Source organism: Leptinotarsa decemlineata, unplaced genomic scaffold, assembly GCF_025532065.1.
Source record: "Leptinotarsa decemlineata unplaced genomic scaffold, Ldec_3_MD MMD2_tig00000199_RagTag_RagTag, whole genome shotgun sequence".
Taxonomy (NCBI): Eukaryota; Metazoa; Arthropoda; class Insecta; order Coleoptera; family Chrysomelidae; genus Leptinotarsa; species Leptinotarsa decemlineata.
Genome location: NW_027412544.1, coordinates 7,012,092 through 7,035,002, shown reverse-complemented (window position 1 = coordinate 7,035,002; position 22,911 = coordinate 7,012,092). Strand labels below are relative to the sequence as shown.

The window sequence follows — 22,911 nt, the reverse complement described above, 5'->3', positions numbered from 1 at the left end:
TCATTGGCGGTAGATTCGGATACATTTCATTGAACTTTCTACATGTTCTGCTGATAATTTTGTCACACTGTCCAAAAATAATAAACAAATTCATAAGAACTTCGTTTGAATAGTTTTGTTCCATCGTTTTGAAGGTATTTGCAACTTCTGAAGTGACGAAAATGTCGATATTATTAGGAGAATGTCACAACGCTACTGTCAAATAGTAATCATGGCCTGCTTACCAAATACCGAATGGAAATACCATTCTGAAGGAATATTTTCACAAATAAATGTTCATAAGTCCGAAACTTGACTAGTTAGGTATGAGTATGATATACATAGAAAGAAAGCAAATTTCAGCAGCTTTCCAAATTTTCAATAATATACAGGGTGTTCCATTTAAAATAATCAAATTTTAGCAACTTTTTCAAGCAAACGAAAAAACTGTATTTTTTTACCACCCTGTATTGAAGTAACGGAGATTAGGCTGACGAGTGGGAAGTGTCCAAGTATCACCTAACTCCAAACCAAATTTCGATATCATAGTACTTCTCAACTAAAAGATATCGGCAATTTTAGAAGTCATGATTTTCGAAGAAAAAAATTAAAATTAATTTTCATTTCAAAAACGGTAACAGATAGGTATAGGGAAATATCAAGAAAAAATGTCGGGCAATTGTTGGAGATTCCAAAAATAATATTATATACAGAGTGTTCCATTTGAAAAATCAAAGTTGCTACTGCTTTCTAATAGAAGCGGCAACACCGCATTGTCGAAAATATTTTAGTTGGCTAGAGAATGTCCGAATATGCTCTCCATTAAATTTTCAAAGTGATCCGTTGTCTGGTTCACCAGAAACGTCTAATGTGCCATCCACCGTGAATCAGAATTCATCCTTAGCTTCTGAAAGCTAGAATGAGTCCAAAACAAGCACAGCCCCCAAAACTACTAAAACTAAAACACTCGTTCCTTGAAAAAAAATTTGCGGTTCTGGTGTTTTGACGGAGTAGTAATGTTTGTTTTGGATCGCAAAGCTCACTCATCATTCATTCATGTTTATTGTTCAATAATTGAGAAATTTTTTCTGAAGTCGGGTTTTCTCATTTTTGATCGCTGTTTCATCTGTGGAAATTCTTCAAGCACTTTGATAAAACACATTCCAGGTCAATGATATTGTCAAATATAGAAAATAATCATGAAATAATTGAAATTCATTTAAGTAAATACATGAATTGAAAGATATTCCAACCTCACTTCAATATTTCAACACAAGAACACTCAGTACTCAGAATTCCATCTTTTAATATTTCAAGTTCATAGACATCGAAATTGATCCGATCACAGGATATAGAATATAATACAATCTCCAAATACGCAAACTTGGCACAGATTGCATGCTGTGCATTTTACCTCAGTACAGTGACCTGATCAAAGTCGCAATGTCAGCGTATAATTCTTTATAAATATTGAGGGAGGTCAAGATCATGGACAGTTAACAGTCAACAGACAGTATTCAGTATTCATTTGAGTATTGATTAATCATCAGCAATGCAGCACATCTCCTTCTCTTCGATCCTGCGGGGTGGCAGTATAATGTAAGTTTTTGATTGTTTTAATGTATTATTTTTATTAACATTTTGAGTGTGAGTTTATTTTTTCTGTTTCTTCACAATAAATATTTAATTTAGTTTCAAATGAGTTTTTTCATTATTTTGGATGAATGAATGAATGGGTGAAACAGCAAATAAAAATCCTCTCGTAAATAGCCAAGCGAGAACTGAGTTGCGACAATATCGAGCTATGGAAATCCAGTGTCACTAGTTGACTATACCATAATTAGAAAATTTGAAGAATACTTATGCTCTGGCTACTTCTGTTTGGTGGATCATTTCAAAAAGTCTGGGAATATGAATTCTCAATTGACAATTCATTTCATTTTTTTTGGAGGCTCTCAGCTCGTTTCCTCTAAACCGGTAAATACAGCAAACACTTTCATGAGGAAAAAGAGTTTATTGAAAGGTTACTGTTTCACAGAAAAATTATTGGTCTTTGAAATGACAGCTTACACTTCAGATATTGAAAAATATTTGCTGTACACTCATTTCTATATGAAATTCAGATATACCGTTAGAAATTACGAAAATAAAATGCAGATGAATGATTCAGAACATTATTCCCGAGCTTGTCTTTCACAAAAACAGAGTAAGGGTTGAATATTTCTGGAAGTGGTAGACATAAGAGCATTCAACGGTACATAGAAGAACTTTTCGTATGTCCAGAACTGATATGGAATGTGTTTTCTCTGGTTAAAGCGATGATATACCCTCTTAGAAAAACGTCATCCAATGGATCGACAGATCCATTCGTATGGTGAGGAAACATGTCATCACCTTCACTCACTCAGGATTATCCTGAATTTATAGTTCAGCCTAACACTTTTGATGAGTTTTTTGTTGTGTGGAAATAGCGCTGTCTGGTGTTTGATCACGAATAGTTTGCTCGTGGGATCTAAATTCAACAAGTTTCCTCTGATCTTAGAATACGACTGACATGGGAAATTTTCCCAAATTTTGAAATTCATAAGAGATCTTTGGTATTTGAGAGCATCAGTGGCTATCGAATGATCACTTCGTTTTTGATTTCTATATTTAAAACAGCGACATGAGACGAAAAAATATGGAAGCCTGGCGGATTACATGAAAACAAGAATTGAATCGATCCAACGAAAGAATCGCTAAAGTGAACTGGAATCAAAGATACCGTTTTAAACTAACAGCCTTCCTTTTCGAATCAAATGGTGAAGAAATATGATATCGACCTATTTTTTAACTAAGCGAAAATTTTTGTACCAGATAACCCCATCAACTTCTTTATTTATCAATTTGCACTAACTTGAATTCATTCATGAAAGTAGAATAAATGCTCGGAAATACCGACTGGTATGCAACCTTTTTTGTCCTAGCGAATAATATGAAATACCTGCCGCATTATTTTATGAATTCTATAAAGGACACGTTATAAAACTCATCTCACTGGAATGACGAAAAATTTTCTAATGTTCTTTGGTATTCATTTCCATTCCATTCAGACATCTCAACAAATATACTATATTGAAAACCGTATACTTCAGTTTTGCTCGAGTTATATAAATATCCCAACCCAGTCAAGCAGACACAACTCTCCCGGAAAATAAATATAAGCCAAATCGTCGTCATGAAAAGACAACTCTTATTTCCATCGAGTGGAAAGCGGAAGTGCGCTACTCTGTATTCAGTGTGCACCCACGAATACACAGACAGACGTATGGTGAATCAAAATAAATGAAATGGATACGGGCTTTGTTGCCTCAAAAGAATAACTGGAAAGAATATTGGACATTTTTCTCTTCGTTACGTTGAAACTGAGAGTAATGAACAGAGATGTAGAGGATACTACAAATTTCTTCATTTTGAAATTTGTGTGATTACATCTGAAGAACCGTATAAAAAACGGTTTCATAAGATGTATTATTATTTGGAACCAGTAAACGCACTTACTGTTATGGAAGAGCTACACGAGCTACAGGTACCTAAACGATGGTCGGCAGGCTCGTCCATTTCTTTTAAATCTCCTTAAAATACTGCAGCCTTCGGGCTTATTGTAATTTCGATGTACTAGTTCAAACTTTGTCAAAAATTCCTCACCTGTGATTCAGTGCCTCACATTCGAAAGGAAAATGGCCCTAACTTGAATTACCTGGTCTTTTGTCGAATCACTTGCAGCTAAGTTTCTCGTCATACAGCACTATATTGAGCAGGAGTTCTATCGATAGACAGTAGAATCAGCTGCGATCGCCTGGCTGTTCAGCCTTCCATCAATTGAAACTTCCGGTCTAACTTCTCCAGTCCCCAAGAAACCCCTATTCCATTCTTTTTATCAAGTTAACATGAGTTCACAGTTTATTATAACAAAATTTTCCCCGGTCTACAATTCAACCCAGATCTAAATCTCGTATCTAATAATATGAGATGGTCGGTTATGAACATTGGGTGGCCGAAAGACCACGCCAATTTACGATTCTACTCTAATCTGTTCAGTCTATTATAGCCTACTCACGCATCCCTCACCACTCTTACTGCCGCCACGTCTCAACTTCCCTATTCTACTTTCCTAAACTACTACAATCTCACCCGTTCTCCATCCAGACACCTGTGTTACACATGTATCGCTGTTTCCGACTTCCCTCATCCGCAGGAGCACGAGATCTTAAGCCCTTGTACAAAAATCGCCAGGTTCGAAAGAAACTCTTTGTATGAAGATGTGAATATCATGCACAAAATATTTATTCAGATATAAATTGGAAGAAATGCCCTATCGAAATACGTAGTTCCACAATAACATTGAATTACATGAAAGAAAAAGTTCTGTCCAAACATAGAATAACAAACTATCCAGTTTATACTCAAAACATTCGTTTTGGAATTGACGTAATGCATGAAAGAGTATATAGATATAAACTTTAACTTACAACTCCTACTTTCATATGAATATTAAATTACACGAAAGAAAAGTTCTTTTGAAATATCTTCTGTTTGAATAAAAAACTGCTTTTTCTTATTGGGTTTCTGTTCCGAACATTCGTCATGGAATTGAAACATATATCAACCACAAGCAACTAGAGCTCGAGGGTTGCTGATAGCAAATCCCCACCGAATCTCTATCAGAAGAGTCGCCTATATCTTGGCCACAAACTATATAACAAGCTAGATGTTTCTATTAAGGACTCAATGAATATCTGCATATTCAAGACAATTGGAAAAATATCTCATTGGAAGAAACTGCTACACCGTTGACGAGTATTAATAGTTACTTTCGATAAATAATTGTTAATTACCTTTACATGTCCAAATTAGTATCTGTCATGTTTTGTTGTTTTGTGTTGTTTGAACAAAGTTCAAATTTTATGCTAGTCTCGTCCATGAGTATACCTCCAGATAAGATTCGAAATTATTGCAAGAAATGAATCAAGTGGTAGCATTCTGAAGTGAGAATAGATTCGTCTAGAAGTAGTAGATTTGCAGTTACAGTGTTGAAAGTGAAGTAAAGTAAAGTTTTAAGTGGAAAGTAAATAATTTAGTAAACTTTAACATACAAGTCGATAGTCATCTTCATTTATATCAGGTTGGAAACTTTTCCGTTACCCTTTCAACTGTCCCTCGAAAGGAGGACGAGTGGTTCATAACTAAGGGTGTTTTGGTGGCGGCATAAAGGTCAATGACATCTATATCGCTCTGGCCTTGTGTACCCCTTCCTGACTGGGGTATTGATGAACAAACTGTTCATTTCAACAGACGTCGTGGGGTCTTCACTCAACCGAGCGACGGGGCCTTCTGAATCGAGTGGGGTCGTCTATAGTGTAATCTACAGCTTCCCTAACTAATGGGTTATCATGAGATTCCGCTGACTCGAAAACTCTCTGATTCCTCAACTGAATGGACTGCTGTATAGTTAACAGCTTCAAATCTCTGCGGATGGCTTCATCCCGCACGAACCATGGAGCATTCACCAGCATCCTGAGAAGTTTGTTTTGCAATCTCTCCAGAATGAAGAGGTTTGTCGGAGCGGTTTGTCCCCAAGCGCCTGAAGCATACATAATGACAGGCTTGAACATCGTGTTATATAGTAAAATATTATTCCTAAGATTGAGTTTGGACTTTTGGTTGATCAGAGGATAGAGTTTGGCAATCCTCATTTGTACTCTGTCCTCGATGTAATCAACGTGATTTACCCAGGTGAGTCAGCGGTCTACCCAAAGACCTAGGTATTTGACTCGCGTTTGCCATTCGATCTCCCTGCCTGAAATCGTGACTTTTGTATCTGGAGAAACGTTGCGCCTCCCCAAATCTATCGCCTGAGTTTTTCCTGGGTTCACCCGAATCTTCCATTCCAGGTACCAGCGTTCGAGGTCGTCCAATGCGCGTTGCATATAGACGACCGCCAACCCCCGTCCCATGGAAGAAGCGAGGAGAGCCGTATCATCGGCGTATAGGGAAACCTTCACGTGATCGAACCTCGGAAGGTCGCTCACGTAAAGGCTGTACAATAGTAGAGACAGAACAGCTCCTTGAGGCACTCCAGCTTGGATTTCCCTGACGGGAGACAGGGTTCCTTCAACTTGGATCTGGAATGATCTGCCCTTCAGAAAGGACCTAATCCACCGGATCAGGCCCCGAGGCAGGTCGAAATCGAGCATTTTGTGTAATAAGCCTTCGTGACATACTCGGTCGAAGGCTTTTGAAATGTCCAGGAGGACGAGATGGACTGTCTTCCTGTTATTTAGCTCTGAGATGGAGTTTTCGACCAGTCTCAAGGCCTGCAGCTCGGTGGAGTGTGCCCTCCTGAAACCGAATTGTTCATCAGGCAGAACATTTCGGTCTTCAACTTCTTCAGTTAGCCTTTGTAGAGCACAACACGTTCAGCCAGCTTAGCCATTGAGCAAAGCAGATTAATTGGATGATGATTCTGGGGAAACAGCGGGTTCTGGCCATGTTTCGGAATCATGACAACTACGGCATGCTTCCATCTTCGGGGGAAGTATCTGAGGACGATTAAGCTGTTTATGATGTCCAACAGATATCTGATAAAGTTCTCCGGGAGCTGCATCAGCAACCTATTGTTGATTGAATCAATTCCCGGTGCCTTCTTTAACATACAAGTGGAAGATATGAAGTTGATTGACAGTAATAGACAGTTTTGGCAGTTGAATCGTTAGATACAAATGAAATTTAGCAAGTAGCTCCCACCATGTAATGTTAAAATATAATTTTTCGAAAAATATCACCGTTTTCAAGGTGTGAATATTCAGATTTCATCAAATTAGAAAATAAAATAAACCATCATTTTAATTGGTTATAAGAAACCCAACAACCTATTCGTGACGCATAAGTTATAAAAGTTTGAATATGGAAAAGACATACTTTCGAACAGTAAATCTATTTATGAATATTACGAAATGAAGTTCTTCGCCACGTCTGTCTGTCTGAATGCGTTAAACTCGAAAACTAACAAGCGGATTTTCATAGGGCTGTTTATAATTGACGGAGTGATTTAAAAGAAAGATTCAGATAGGTATATCAAAATTACAGTTTATCGTTCATAGGTCTACTGGAAAATTCACGATGACATATATGTCTATCTTCAAAGGATAGATTAAAATGGACATAGTAATATCCATTTATAGTTGAAAATAATGATCAAATGTAATCCGGTATTTGGAAATTTATTTAAACGAAAATTTTTGAACCTATTGAATGAATAAACATAAACATTTCGAGCACATTAAAATTTTCCTTCACATCATACAATTCAACTCGATATCTAAGGATTTATCACAAAACTGAAACTATCGCGCGGAAAAATCCATTCAAACGGCTGACAAACCAATGCGACACGGGTGATGAAGAAAGGATGCAATAATTGCGTTGACGTTGTTTCACATACTGAATAATTTCATAGTACCAGGTCATATTTTTGTTTTGTGTTATCTTCAGGTAGAAACGTGAATTTGCGAGATGGGAAGATTCTAGTATCTCCTGAAGTATCTTCGGAAGGAACCGAATAATTGAGTGATCTTTTGGAAAAGAAGAAGCTATAAAGTGAAATTATCGAAGAGTACATCAAGCTCACGCAGATTTGTTCAGAACAGAATTGCTATCAGTTCAGCAACTGTGGATGATGCAATAGGGTTTACGTATGAAAATGACGGAAAGTAACTATTCCTAGATGTACTTGTTACGAGAAATGCCGATAAGGGTTGAAAATTTGATTATACAAGGTGGGGCACACGACACGGTTCCTGTAAATCAAACCAATGATTTTATGAAGATTTTTTGCATTTCATTCTATGTAAGTATGTTGATCAAGGATGCAGAAGGAAATTACAGGGTGGCTCAAAAAAGTAACATACCAAAGTTGTGTTTTTTAATGAAACGCCCTGTATTTCATTATACTTTTGAATAAACCAGGAAGGAATAATATGAAATCTAAAAAAAAAGAACTTTAAACTTTAATATGATTTTATTTGAGGTACTATATACCTAACTATAACCTTTCTCGAGTCATTGATTTTTTTATGAAAATGCTAGGTACACTTGGAATGTTAATATCATCGAAATGTATTCAAATCGTCCCTTCAAATTGTGATCAAAAAGCATAAAAAAGTTTTGAGCTAGCAATTTCGATGAAATCTATTTCTCGATATTATACAGAGTGTTCAAAAATCATTGTCACTTTTTTATTTGAAACACAGAAAACTTTGTTATTTCAAATAGAACACCCTGTATTCAATTGGTCTGAACAATATATAATTCAATTTTTTTCCATTTCATCATGTGGTCCCCTATATCTAACCTGAATAATTTTTTTAATATTGACATTTTCAAATAGTAGTTCTTATATTTCAAAGCATTATTTGAATCAAGATAGCTTTGAAACGACCATCATTTGATTTGCTCACAGAATTCTTATTGATAGTTGTTATACTTCACCATCGAAAATATTCATTGTTCACTAAACACTAAACTATACAATTTGATTTTTTATCCTTTAACTTGAACAACAACAAAATATGAAACAAATGTATTTAATTCAAAGTAGGTGCTCGAAATGACGACCGTCCGTTTAAATTTAAAAATTCAATTCCTCTATGAAAAACTGCTTAACATTTGATGATAATTGGGGCGTCAATCCTCGAAACACAGTCTTAATCCACTCTTTTATATATTCCAGTGTGGTTGGAGGAGTGTCGATAACCTCATTCTTCAAGTATTCCTATAGGAAAAATTCGAGGCTAGTTAAATCTGGTGATCTCGCTAGCCAATTTTGAGGTCCTCCTCTACAAAACCATTTATTTCAAAAGCACATATTTGACTGTCTGACATTGAATTTGAAATGTGCCGGCGCTCCATCCAATTGTGACCACATCCATTGTCTGATATTTAGCGGCACATTCTCCAGTATATAAGGCAGATCATTTCGTGAAAATTGTAAAAATTTTTGATCATTCAAATTTCCATGAAAAAGTAGGGTCCTATAAATTGTGTACCTATAATTTCTCCTCACACGTTACCAGCCCATCTATTCTGGTGATCCGAAGTACGGAAAAAAAAAAGAATTCACATCACTATAATGATGGAAGTTGTGTCAGTTCACTAAGTCATTATTATGAAAAGTAGATTCATCTGAAGAATATATTTATTGAAATAGGTACTCCTTATACACAATATTATATAAAACATATTACTAACATATAAATTGAAAATAAACATTTTTAGTTTGAAAAATAACGACATATGCTATTAAAAATACATTGCAATATAGGTGCAGCTCCAATACAATGATAAAAAGCAGAAAACAACATACAAATACTATATTTATTAATATTATCTTACCGAGTTTTATTCTATCTAGCATTGTGGATGGATTTCAATATCTGTTTTTTAAAAATACTTAATGATGGACTAGATCTAATCTCATTTGGCAATTTATTGTATGCAACAAACCCTTTGAAAAATAAAGAACTCATATTCTGCATAAATGCAAATTAGTATGATTTCTTGTGGCATATTTGTGCACTTATGAATTCAAACTAACAAATTCAGAAAAATATGAAGGTGATAAGTTATTCAGAATTTTATATATATAAATGTCATAGTTAAGTAATACAACCGTAAAGAAACTGGTAGCCACCGCAAAGTTTGTAACATAATTCCGATTTCAGTGAATCTATTCACTTTTAGAACAATTCGCATACCACGATTTTTAATTTTTTCTAATTGAGATGTTTGATTTTGAATAAACAAGAAAATAACAGAAGCACAGTAATTAAAATGTGGTTGGATAATTGCATTGTATACAGTAATTTTAGACTGAGTAGATAAATTGCCAGTAATTCTCGCAAAGAAAAATAGTTTTTTAGATATTTTTTTTACATATATAATCAAGATGATTGCCAAAAAGTAATGAATTATCTAACTGGAATCCAAGATATTTGGATACATGATACAATTTCAATGTTTTCATTATCGATTTGTAGATTTATTTCATTTAAATCAACGTTGTTCCATTTATATTTTGTTGTAATAATCATTCCTTTAGTTTTCATTTTATTCAGTTTTGATTTATTTGCCATGAGGTACTCATTTACATCCTTTATTGTGGCATTCATTTTATCAATAGCTTTATCTAAGCTTGTATCGTAGCCAGTGATATACCATCTGCAAATAAATTTATAAAATCAATATTTATAAACAAGTTTATATCATTTAAGTATAAGATGAAAAGCAGAGGTCATAAAACACTACCCTGAGGCACACCTATATATATATATATATATATATATATATATATATATATATATATATATATATATATATATATATATATATATATATCCAATCCCTGTGAGATATTATCTTGAACTCTGACTTTTTGCTTTCTATGAATAAATAGTCAGATAACCATCAGTAAACATCACCATCAATGCCATAACCTCTCAATTTTATTAGAAGAATATTACGATCAATTGTTTCAAACGCCCTCTTCAGATCAAGATAAACAGCTACTACAAGTTTATTGTTATTAACTTCTTTTTTTAATTTAGATAAAGTGAGTTGTAATGTGGATTCACATGAATACTTTTTACGAAATCCAGATATATTATTTATTTAAATTTCATTTTTTTCAACATGATCATGGTGGTAATGTATCTATGGGTCTATATTCACTGGCCTTGATGGTATTGTTTACCTTTTGAATGGAAACTATAGTACAAACTTTTAAGAATTTGGAATTTTAGAGGTTTGAAGAGAAGTATTTACAAGGTTTAAAATTATATGTCCACATGTTTCAAAAATGACTTTGAGCATTTTAGAATTTAAGATCTCATGAACATTGTTTTTGTTGTCTAAGGAGTTAACAATTAGGCGTAATTCATTCATTGTTAATATGTGAAACTTGGACAAATTAGGATATAGATTATAATTATCGAATTTCCAATCTTGAACATTATCTATACTATCAACAATTTGCTGAATACTAGTAATGAAGTAGTAGTTAAATTCGTTTACTATTTCACTTTTATTTTTGAGAATATACACCTGGTTTGTTAATTTAAATTCTGTACAGCTCGGAAAGTTTTGGCAATTCATGTTTATTAGCTTTTTTAATGTTTTACACATCACTTGAGAGTTATTTTTATAAATATCTACTCTATCGAAGAAGTATTGTTCTTTTTCCTTTTTTGATAAATTTACTACTTCATTTCTCTGTTTCTCAAATTCTTTCCATTTGACATTTTCATTCACCCCTATAGTTTTAATAAAATCCTTATATATCTGATTATGATGTTTCATTTTATTATGAATTTCGTTGTCAAATCATGGAATGTTACTTTTATAGTGACAAACTTGAATTGGTGCAACTTTATCGATAAGTGTTTGACAGTTATTAAGTAAATTGAAATATATGACACTAACATCGGTTGAATTCAAATTCCAATCACATGAAATTAAATCTAGTTTTATTTTATCCAAAAGTTTCTATAATTTTTGATAGAAGTGCTTTCAGTTCGTTTGTTATTTTTGAGACAAATAGATATCAATGAATGGTCACTTATTTTAGGAGTAGGATGGACAAAACAGTTTGCACAATTATTATCAGTTAGGACATAATCAATTAGAGTTTCACTGTTATTAGTAATTCTGGTAGGATCCAGTACTAGTTGATCAATTCCATATTGCAAAAACAAGATTTGATTTCATTCACATAAAAACTGTTATTCAAAAAATCTAAATCAATATCTCCTACAAGAATGCAACGCTTATCATTGACAAAGATATCATCAAAGATATTTTCCAGGTTTTCTATGAATATAGAATCCGAACTAGATGGAGAATGATAAAGATAACCTACTAACCATTAATACGCACCAAAATTTACTCTCATGACCTTACACCAGTAATTGTCTTTTAAAATGTAAGTCTTCTTCGTTGAACACTGTATACCATCCTTCACATAATTCACAACACCCCCTGTTTGCCGATTTGTAGAATGACATCGAATGTGACTATAACCATCCAGTTTGATCTCTGAATCTTCAATTGCACTAGTTATTCTAGCCTCACTAACTTGAATTATTTTTGGAGAGTAATATAAAATGCTTATTTGAATTTGGTTAATTTTATGCAGCAAACTTTGGACGTTCATGTATATGATATCACTAAAGAGGTGGATATAAGGGTCCTTTATCGGTTTTTTTGTTGTGAAGTAATATTTTTATTTACTATGGTTGGTTTATTGTTCATAAATTTTATTGTTTTTGAATCATCACCATTTCTTAGGAACACTTCAAGTTTGGCTTTGATACGTTTAAAATATTCTTGTTGAGCTTTGGTTTGGTCTCCGAATATTTTTATTCCTGGGATTTTTGTTGATTTATTTTTTAAAACAAGTTTGGCGTCTTCTGGAGAGCTCAGAATAACTTTAAGTGGCCTGATTTTTGCTGCATTGAATTTTCCAAGCCTGAATAGTTTAATATTGTTTTTGTTAACATTATAATCCTCTAAAATGAATTCAACTGCCTTCTTACCTTCTGAGTTACGTTCATTTTGCGTTTGCTTTCAGAAAATAATATGGAATCAAAAAATGTTCAACCTCACTAAACTTGTCGAAAACCCATAGACAAAACTCGATTTGTTGATGGCAGTCTATTTCATATAATTCCTGGTGCATCTGAATACGGTACGGGTGGCTCATCCCTGTATCTTTCTCAATCTTATGTGACTCCTATGAGTGTTTTCTATGATCGATTCCTCATTCATAATGATAGTTTTCGGTCTTTTTGATTTTTCATAAGCTACACTTCCATTGCTACGAACTTCATGTAGCAATCGCCTGAAAACCAAATTGTTTAGATGAATCCAGTCTGGATATTTTTGGGCATGCACTCTCGACGCCAGAAGGCAATTTCTCAAGGCACTCACCAATCGCGAAAATCATATCTATCCGCTCTTGAATGGGATAAGTTTTCATCTTCAACAGTAATGATTCAGTGAATGTTTTGAATAAAATGAAATACGATAACTCTTAATAGGAATCCTTTCAACAAGTTGAATGAATGTTGTTTCGAAGAATGCATTGAAATAGAAACTACTGTTTGAAAAAGTCAATATCTGAAAAACTATTTAGGTTAGTTATAGGGAACCCCATAATAATATTTGAGATGTTCAATGTTCAGACCAAAAACAGGATGTTCTATTTGAAATAACAAAGTTTGTTATCTTTGTCCGAAATTATGAAAAGTGACAATATTTTTTTTAATATTCTGTATAATAGTAAGAAACGGGTTTCATTGAAATCAATAGCCTAAAATCTCTTTCATGCTTGGTCAGAATTCGAAGGGATGATTTCTATACATTTCGATGTTTTTTTGTACCTAGCCATTTCAGAAAAAAAAAATAATAACTCGAGAACGGTTATAGTTAGCAAGTTAGCGACATAGTAACTCATATGAAATCATATTATCTTTTCTTGACCTATTCAAAAATGTAACGAAATACAAGGTGTTCTATCAAAAAAAAAACACAACTTTGATATGTCACACTTTTTTGAGCCAGCCTGTAGAATACAAAATAGTTTTCTTCTGCAGCCTTGATAGTTAAAGATATTATGCAATGGAGAAATTCCCGAAAGAAATCAATGGTTTGGTTTCAGGGACGATGTCGTTTGGGGTGCCCTACCCTGTATAGATGATAAACTAGCACTTTTGGATGTATCACTAACAATTTCCACCAGTGGCTACAATCATAAATAGCGAAGCTATATTTTCTAGTACATAAGTTGGTCGATTCCCCTAAGCAAAGAAAGTCGAGAGACTTTTAATATATCAGTTCTGGTATGGGAAACGTTTCCTTCGGGGAGAAACGATGTTCCTATAAATTAAAGAGAGACAAATATATTAGAACTTTTTCCTCTTAGAAAATTCAGAAAAACTCAATAATAAACTGAAGTTCACGTGAATTAAGTGGCGGTCATCGGTTAGTAAAAAATGAGTAACGTGTTTCAGATTCCTGATTACGATTAACGAATAAGATGAAGCCGGAACTCGACACCAAAAAACTGAAGGATTTTTGTTCTGCAGATGCTGGTAATGTAACAAAATGCTTATATCTCAGAGCAGTTTCGTAGTGTAGTGGTGGCGGAGGGGCGGGGGGGTTGGCGCTCCGGGCGGTACTTTTTAGGGGGCGGCAAAATTTCACAGTAAATAATAAAATATATTTTGTGAATATTTGAACCATTTCACATTTTAACGCAACTATAAATTCGGACCGATTGAAAAGAGCACGGAATTTTTTATTACTTATTCTGTGACGAATTCGAGGAATCCCCTTTCTTTGAATGCTATTTTATAGCGAACGGTAACACCGTCTATGCTGACTTGCGGGGATTTCCCATATTATATTTTGTGCTTGGATTGTTTATGACGTATAATCAGTGAGAATAACTCCTATTACATATATATTAAGCTCAATATTGTTTATTACGTCCCTTTAAGAAAGTACGTAATGCTTTGACAATTCTGACTGCACTAAATGTAATCTAGACGACGCATCTGTTGAAATTGACGAGCAGGATTTCAAGCTGGAACAACTTCGACTGCGGACTTTCGTTGCTGCTACAGGCAACGAAAATAAATTAATTAATACAGACTCACTTGAATTATTAGAGTTTATTGTAAAATATAAGTTGGAAGATACTGTGTCCAATATTTTAATCATGCTGCGAATATTTTTATAGTTGTCATAAGCAATGCTAGCTGTGAGAGAAGTTTTTCGAAATTGAAATTATTCAAAAATTATTCAAGGTCGACAATGAGTACTCTAAAACTTACAAATTTGGTTATCTTGTCTATTGAACAAGAGGTCTGTGATGATATGGACATTGATAGTGCAATAAAAGACTTTGCTCTCTAAAATGTAGACGTATAAATTTTTAATTGAAGCCGGAGGTTTCGTTTTTAACTCTAACAAGTAACTATTTATATTATTTTTCAAAAAGATATAAATATCACTTAATAATATCATCCTAGTTCTAATCGAAAATTGATTTCCGTTTTATATTCAATTCACTAATTATTCAATCATGTCGATTAAATAATATATATGTACCTATTATATCAATGATTGAAGTAATAATTTTTGTATTAATAAACGTGATTGTAAAACAAATACAGGTTTTTATTTAAAATCTATCCTGTATAATGCAAAATAATGATGACTATTCTTGCCGAAAGTTCTCTAGAATTAATATATATATATAGATATATATATATATATATATATATATATATATATATATATATATATATATATATATATATATATATATAATATATAATGAAAAATGAAAATGAGGTAGGACATGTGTGTCCGGAAATGAGCCGTTTCAGAAATACAGGGCGTTGAAGTTGCAAAATAAAAAGACCCTTTTCGTCGTAGCTCTCGGACTAAAAGGAATAAATTAATGAAACTCAGCAAATCGATTACGAGCTAGAATGTGCTTCCTCCAGTGGTATGTTTGCTTCAGTATCAGTAGCCAGTGGCGTTCCAGCGGGGTAATAGCTTATATTTCCCCCTTATTTTTTACGCCACTGACTTTATATCCACAACCGTCTTTTTTTTGAATTCCTTGATCAATTTTACGTAAAAACCAAATAAACATTCACTATGAAAAAACCAGTAGTTTTCGAGAAAAATTGAGTTGAACTGATACGTGCATTCTTATATGGGAATAATCGATTAAAATAATCGAAATTCCAAAACCAAAATTATTTGAACTCTTTTATGATTTTACCATTAATTTAGCGCTTGCAAGTGATGCTAATTATTGTGGGTTTTCTATCATCGTACCAATTTTTGTTATGTTTAGCATATTGTAATGACAAATCATAACTCTTGAGGCTTATTTTCGTGCTTGTCAATAGATTTCATTGTTGAAATGTTTTCATTGTTCTCAGATCTTCGAGTGACTTTGTGATCTGAAAAAAAGTGAGCCCAAATAAAATTTGCGATCATTCGGAATCTCGACTGAGTTAGGCTCCAATAATCCTAAAATAACACCATTATTCTGGATTTTGGGAAAATTATTTTTTGTTCACAATCATCCTGTCTTTCCCATTCGTGAAATCACACTTCTCTTTGTAGAATCGTAAATATCTTGAAGAATATTCATTAATAAGAAAATGAAAAACATTCTCAAAGTATACAGTGTTTTCAAATTTTCACAGATGAAGCCGAAAAACAAAATTTTACCAGTAGACTCTAATTATACGCCTGAAAAAAAGAAATGTATTTGGAAGAAGTCAATTTATTTGAATAACCATCTGATAAGATCTTCGCTAACTCTAGACAGTAAATGAAGTTTTTTAAATAAATGAAGAAATGGAAGTTGTCTATTTACAGCTAATTACATAACTCTTAGTTGGATGTCGGTACTCATGATTCATCTTTGAGTAGAAATATCATGTTCAAAATATACCTTCTCTACACATATTTTAGATAATGTGATAAACACGAATTTCTTTTTGAAATTTACATTGAAAATTCAAATGTGCTTTTGAATAATAATGAGAACATCTGATGAATAATCAATAGGGTAATTGTTCGAAATTTTTTCCGTCAACACTTATACACGATCTGCAACGGCGCAACATAGAAAATCGCACTTTTTCAAATGATTCTAAATTTTCGGCAATCGTTATCGATGCAGCTTGAATGCGGGCGACTAATTCTTCTTGGCTTTTTGGTTCTGTTTCATAAACCAGTGACTTCATATGACCCCAAAGAAAATAGTCAACAGGATTCAAATCTGGTGATCTGGCAGGCCATTTGTGGGGTCCACCTCGACCAATCCAATTGTCACCGAATTTCCGATTTAGGTACTCTCTAGCAGCTAACGAAAAATGAACAGAAGCACCGTCGTGCTAAAACCACATTCCATTCCGGATATTCAGAGGAACATCTTCTAACAATTCAGGCAATACTTCTCCCAAGAAAGTGCTATAATTGTCCCCATTCAAATTATCTGGTAAAAGATAAGGACCAACTAAACGGTTTTCTACTATTCCTGCCCAAACATTCAATGAAAATTTTGTTTGATGGCCATGAGGATGAATAGCAAAAGGATTTTCCTCGGCCCAAATATGGCTATTGCGAGAATTGAAAATACCTTCCCTTGTGAATTTTGCCTCATCAGTGTATAACACTTGCTTGATAAATTCCGGATTATTTCTCCACATACTTAAAAACCATCGAGAAAATTCAATTCGATCTGGATAGTCCTCTGGTTTCAGTGCCTGAACTTTTCTCAGTCGATATGGGTATAACTGCTGTTCATGCAAAGTCCTCCAAACAGATGATGAAGACACATGCAGCACTCTAGCGATAGATCTACTACTTTCAGACGGATGTTCAGCAGCATAGTTCAATATCGCCTCTTCTGTGATATAATTTCTTACAGTTCTTACAGTTCTCTGTATACCTGCATTCCTTCTGGTAATTAAAAAACTTCCTGTTTCCCTGAGTCTTCTGTCCACGTTTTCGAACGTTTTCCAATTAGGAATTCTATTTCTTCCAGGAAAATTTTCACGATACATTCTTTGTGCCAACCTTCCATTTCGTCCCGATTTTCCATAAATAAGGTGCATGTCCGCTAACTCTTCGAATGTAAAATTCATTTTTATTATACGAAATACACAATCAAACACTTTCTGACAGCTACGTTAACTTGGAAGTGTCATACGAATCTCATTTCATTTCCACAGTCCCCTAACAAATTTATTGTTGTCAATGAATAAAGTAATCCTCATTGCTTAGGTGGATCAAAGATTGTTATAAGTCACGTGAATGTATTCTGAAACTATTCAACCAGTGGCTGAAGAACTCGAGAATATCGGTACAGTTATCTAACAAAACTATAATAGATATGCTAGATGGCTAAGGTTGAAACAAGTAATGGTATTTTGGTTAATCGATAAAACTTGGATTTTTACCCAGTGAGAGAAGATAATTCGATAAAACATTCTGAGTTCAGTTTTGCCAACTATTCGTAATTGTCTTTGAAAATCATTTGGATGGAACATTTTATTAAAAAATAAATCTCGAGGTAAAGCCATTCAGTAGGTCTGCGGGCTCACAACATAACTGCAAAAAAAGTTGGTAAAATGGTAGAAAATCCGCAATATGTTGCCGAAGTGAATACTTTTTCAAGCACACAATGAATGGTAGAATGATGAAAGAGTTCAAATAATTTCGATTTTGGAATTTCGATTATTTTACTCGATTATTAATATTCCCATATGAGAATGCACCTATCAGTTCAACTCAATTTTTCTCGAAAACTACTGGTTTTTTCATAGTGAATGTTTATTTGGTTTTTACGTAAAATTAATCAAGGAATTCAAAAAAAAGTCGGTTGTGGATATAAAGTCAGTGGCGTAAAAAATAAGGGGGGAAATATAAGCTATTACCCCGCTGGAACTCCACTGGCTACTGATACTGAAGCAAACATACCACTGGAGGAAGCACATTCTAGCTCGTATCGATTTGCTGAGTTTCATTAATTTATTCCTTTTAGTCCGAGAGCTACGACGAAAAGGGTCTTTTTATTTTGCAACTTCACCTCCCTGTATTTCTGAAACGGCTCATTTCCGGACACACATGTCCTACCTCATTTTTCATCATTTTGCAAGAGGAATGACGTGGTATATATAAGTTTGTCCGTCGAATTCTGAAACACCCTGTATATATAATGTATATTATACACTGAATTGAAATACCTAATTAAGAGAACGGCAAATTGTCTTTCGCTCCGGGCAGCCGATACCCACGCTACGCCACTGCTCCAGAGACTGACTCTTCTAATACTACCTTACTGAAATGTAGGTAACAATTTACATATATGCTGTTCATGTATCATGAACTATCATTCATTACATTGAACATTGCACGTATAATTGCAGTCAATCAACCAATATAATTTGGATGCATCGGCCAATAAGGTCAAAGTCATCCTTGAAAACATATCAACTACATGACAGTCTTTCATAATTACACTCTATTCATAAGGCTGAAAACAAAGATTAGATGGACGTACTTGTTATATATCGCTGTAATAAGAGGAAGGCCTTCAAACCAAATCTACCCCACTAATGGGTTGATGAGACAATTCAAGAACAGACCTGATTTTGCAGCGTCACGTTGATATAATAATTATTCAAGGGATGAAGTGGATACTCATCCACAATATCTACAAACATATTATACGAAACAGTGAGGTAAATAATATCTGAATGGCCCTTGATTCAGCACCCCCTTTGTGAACGTTCATCAATTGAGTCTCGTCGGTACAGGAAATAGATGTAAAAACTGGGGTTTAATACCTTGAAATATTTTTTCATTTTTTAACCGACATACTTTTTATCGCAATCCTTACAAATTATTCGTGAAAATTAGACTTTTTCTTTTCCGTCATCCTATCGTTCGAACTGCTCAACACTTGTTTGAGTGTACAAGCAGTTTTGTGAGCCACTTTCGTAATCAATTTTTCAAAAATTTCAACCAGTTAGTTGCTCGGTTCGTATGAATGAACTATGAATTTTGAGTTTCCGTCTTTTTGAAAAGACACCCTCTAAATTCCCTTTTCAACTTATCCACTATATTCGAAAGACATCTGTATCTGTAGAGTAGGGAGGGTGAGTGTAGACCCACAGCTGCTACTTAGGCCACCCTATATATAATATCATTACCTGTGCTAAGCTCACACCATATTTGCTAAATCAATAATATTGATGAAATTGTTTTCGTGAAGTGTCCTGCTGTTATTGTCACAACAATATTTTGGAATTCTGAATTTTTGTCACTCCACCACATAAAGTACAATAGGAACATACAACTTTATACGTATAAAAATATAATATTCATCTACCCAGGTATGTCCTGAGGTAATATCATCCTTGATTCCCCTCAATCTAACAGTTGTGGTAGAAATCTTACTCTGAAAAGAAGACCTCCGGCGACAGCTGGTTAACGGTAAAACAGATTTCAAATAAGTAAGTGATTTATTCAATTTCATGTCAATCAATTATTCAGTTACATGATTTGTTTTCAATTCAATTACGATTTACAATTCAAATGTCTTATCATATAACCATATATTACACAATCTGTAGCCACCTAAGCTAGGCTTGTGTCGTGGCTACAGACTGATATAAGGTGTGTTATATAATGTATAATAAAATAAATACAAAAAAAGAAAAAACTAAAATAGGTCGTTTGGTTACATAATACTATCCACCTCACTAGGTTAAAAACCGCAGTTGGAGAATGATGGCTATAGTGAGGAAATAAGAAGAGAGAAAGAGAGAGCAGGTAATTTAGCTTAAACATTTTCAGAGATATCCATAGTTCACTGCTATGGATAAACGAATGGTTTCTACTGAAGGAATTTTCTATTCACAATCACAAAGATACATTTCGTTGATTTTCTCTACTCTATGATGTACATTACCAAAAACTAGAGTCATTCCAAGGTAGGAGAATAGCTTAAAATTCTCAATTCAATTTGTTATATTACCTATTTGTTCTGATTCACAAATGTTAATATATTTAATATATTAGTGAAAAGTGATACAATACTTGTTGAATTGATCAAATAAGTTGTTAAAACACTTAATATTTTTTGATAATGTTAAATCGCGGTTGATCGGAAAATTTCACGAACGTTCGTTGTCACCTGCAAGAATTGCTGAGCCCTAAACTAATAAAAATTCGTTACAGTTTCAAGTTACATATTTATGACATCTCGATCCATAGTTATCATTCACACACACAGTCAGTAAGATATTTTTTTGCAAGAGTGAGGTGGTGTTCCGTGGTGAGTCTAGTTTGGAGTATACTTACAAATTGTTGAGCAGTTGTTAAGTCATGTGCTAGATCGTTTGACGAGGTTAGCCGCAATAACATGGACGTAAGTAGGTACCTTTTTTCAATATTATACTTGTATGCCTACAAATTGTATTGAAATTATATTGTAGACCCCTTATGGGAATAATGAGTAGGTATATAGAAATCAAGCAATAGATATATAGAAATCAAATGAAATCAAACGATTTCCCAGTTTCATCAATTTTATATGAGATTGAGGTACCAAGGGAAACTTGAGTTGGGTGAATGTGAGACCAGAAAGTATGTCAGAGATAGGTTAGAAATTCATTTATAGTTATTCATTGGATCTTAAAAAAATGCCCGGTATGCATGTTTCTGGCGGCTGAAGCAAGTCAATGAAAACTCCATGACCAGTAGTGTATCAAAATGAATCGATATAACCACTTCACATCTATGATAATACTGAAAAAGATGTTATTTTTGCGAAAATGAACTAGCACTACAGGAACATCCTTAAGACACTCTGTGAGAGCTGTTCGAAAATGGAGATTTGAGTCATTCAGTGACCAATCGCTGGAGATGTTATTTATAAAAAAATGTTTACCTATTATGAATTGAGAGCCCATTTTTTGAAAACTGCGACTTATATAAAAAAGGGCTAGAGACGTATTTTGTAGAAAATTTCATAATGAACAGAAAAGTTTTATAGCATTTATCATTAATAGTTTCGAAAATATTTCAATTATCTAATTTTTGAAATTTATTTGTTTATGAACAATGTTGAATCAATAGAGAATCTATCAAAATGTAATAAAACTGGAAAGTTTATCCATAAAGGTTTCATCGTAATATAAACCACTGGAAAACCCATTTAAATCCAAATTTAATAAAAAAACTCCGTTTTTGATTTGTTTATTGTTGATTGCTTATGGAAAATGTCGTTTTTATTAAAACAGATTGGGCAGTATTTTTCAGAAAAATATACTTTATTTTTGTGGGCTGCTGCTATCTACTAACACCGGGATATATATACATTCTGGTGCAGTCTCTCAAATGTAGCTAATAATTTGAAATATTCCATTTTGGGACTGTTTTATTCCTGTTGATTAGTTGTTTTGTGATTTTTTTCTGCATAAAATTTGGATAAACGTTCAACTTGATAGACAAGAAGATTTCCACCTACATATTTCTAATTGAGACCATGAGTCATTATAAGTTCATGAATCAGACCATCTTCAGATCATCTTAACCGATTGCACCAGTACAGACTGTTTGTAACTATTTTTCGGCCATATCACCCTTTCATACCGATTCTGATATACGTTGTCTTTTGTCGATTTTTTGATATTTCAGAAAAACTATGTTTCCTGAAATTGGCGATGAAAAATTTCGTTTCACAGATGTACCAAAATAAATGCAGATTTCTAGGATTTTCAGAACGAGCAGTCATCTTGGAAGTTAAAAAATGTAAATTATCATTATTTTTTATATTATTATATTTTTTAATATAACATATATTAAATTTCAGGTACATCCTCACAATTTGTATTACCACAATTGACTGTACCAAGATCTCTTTATGTACCTTATTTTTGTGATTTTTGCGTTCAATAATATTTTTGTTAAAGATACATATTTCTTTATTTTTATATTTCTAAAAATTGTAGAATTCATGAAGTAAATTAAATAATTTTGAATGGCATTGTTTCATTTATTGAACCAATCTCAATAACATAAAATTCACAACTTCGTCAAAAAATTAAATGTTAATTGATACTTGAACAAGAAATTATTAATGATTCAACAACATTTTGTTTAATTGAATAAAACTGGCCAATTGATGAAAATTCATATCAAATAGTATGATTTTCATTATAAAAGTTTTATCAAAACCGCGACACGTGTTTTATTATACAATAGCTTTCTCAAGTACATATAAAATCTTTTATA

General features: G+C 33.4%; 1 long non-coding RNA gene across 1 annotated transcript in view; it reads left to right on the top strand.

Annotated features, from left to right (window-relative positions):
- LOC141481401 (uncharacterized) overlaps positions 1–22,590 on the top strand; it is a 38,513-nt gene extending 15,923 nt beyond the window's left edge. Inside the window, exons 3-4 of the long non-coding RNA XR_012464937.1 lie at positions 22,315–22,428; positions 22,490–22,590. This is a non-coding gene — a long non-coding RNA (uncharacterized lncRNA). The remainder of the gene's footprint in view (positions 1–22,314; positions 22,429–22,489) is intronic.
- The last annotated feature ends 321 nt before the right edge of the window (positions 22,591–22,911 follow it).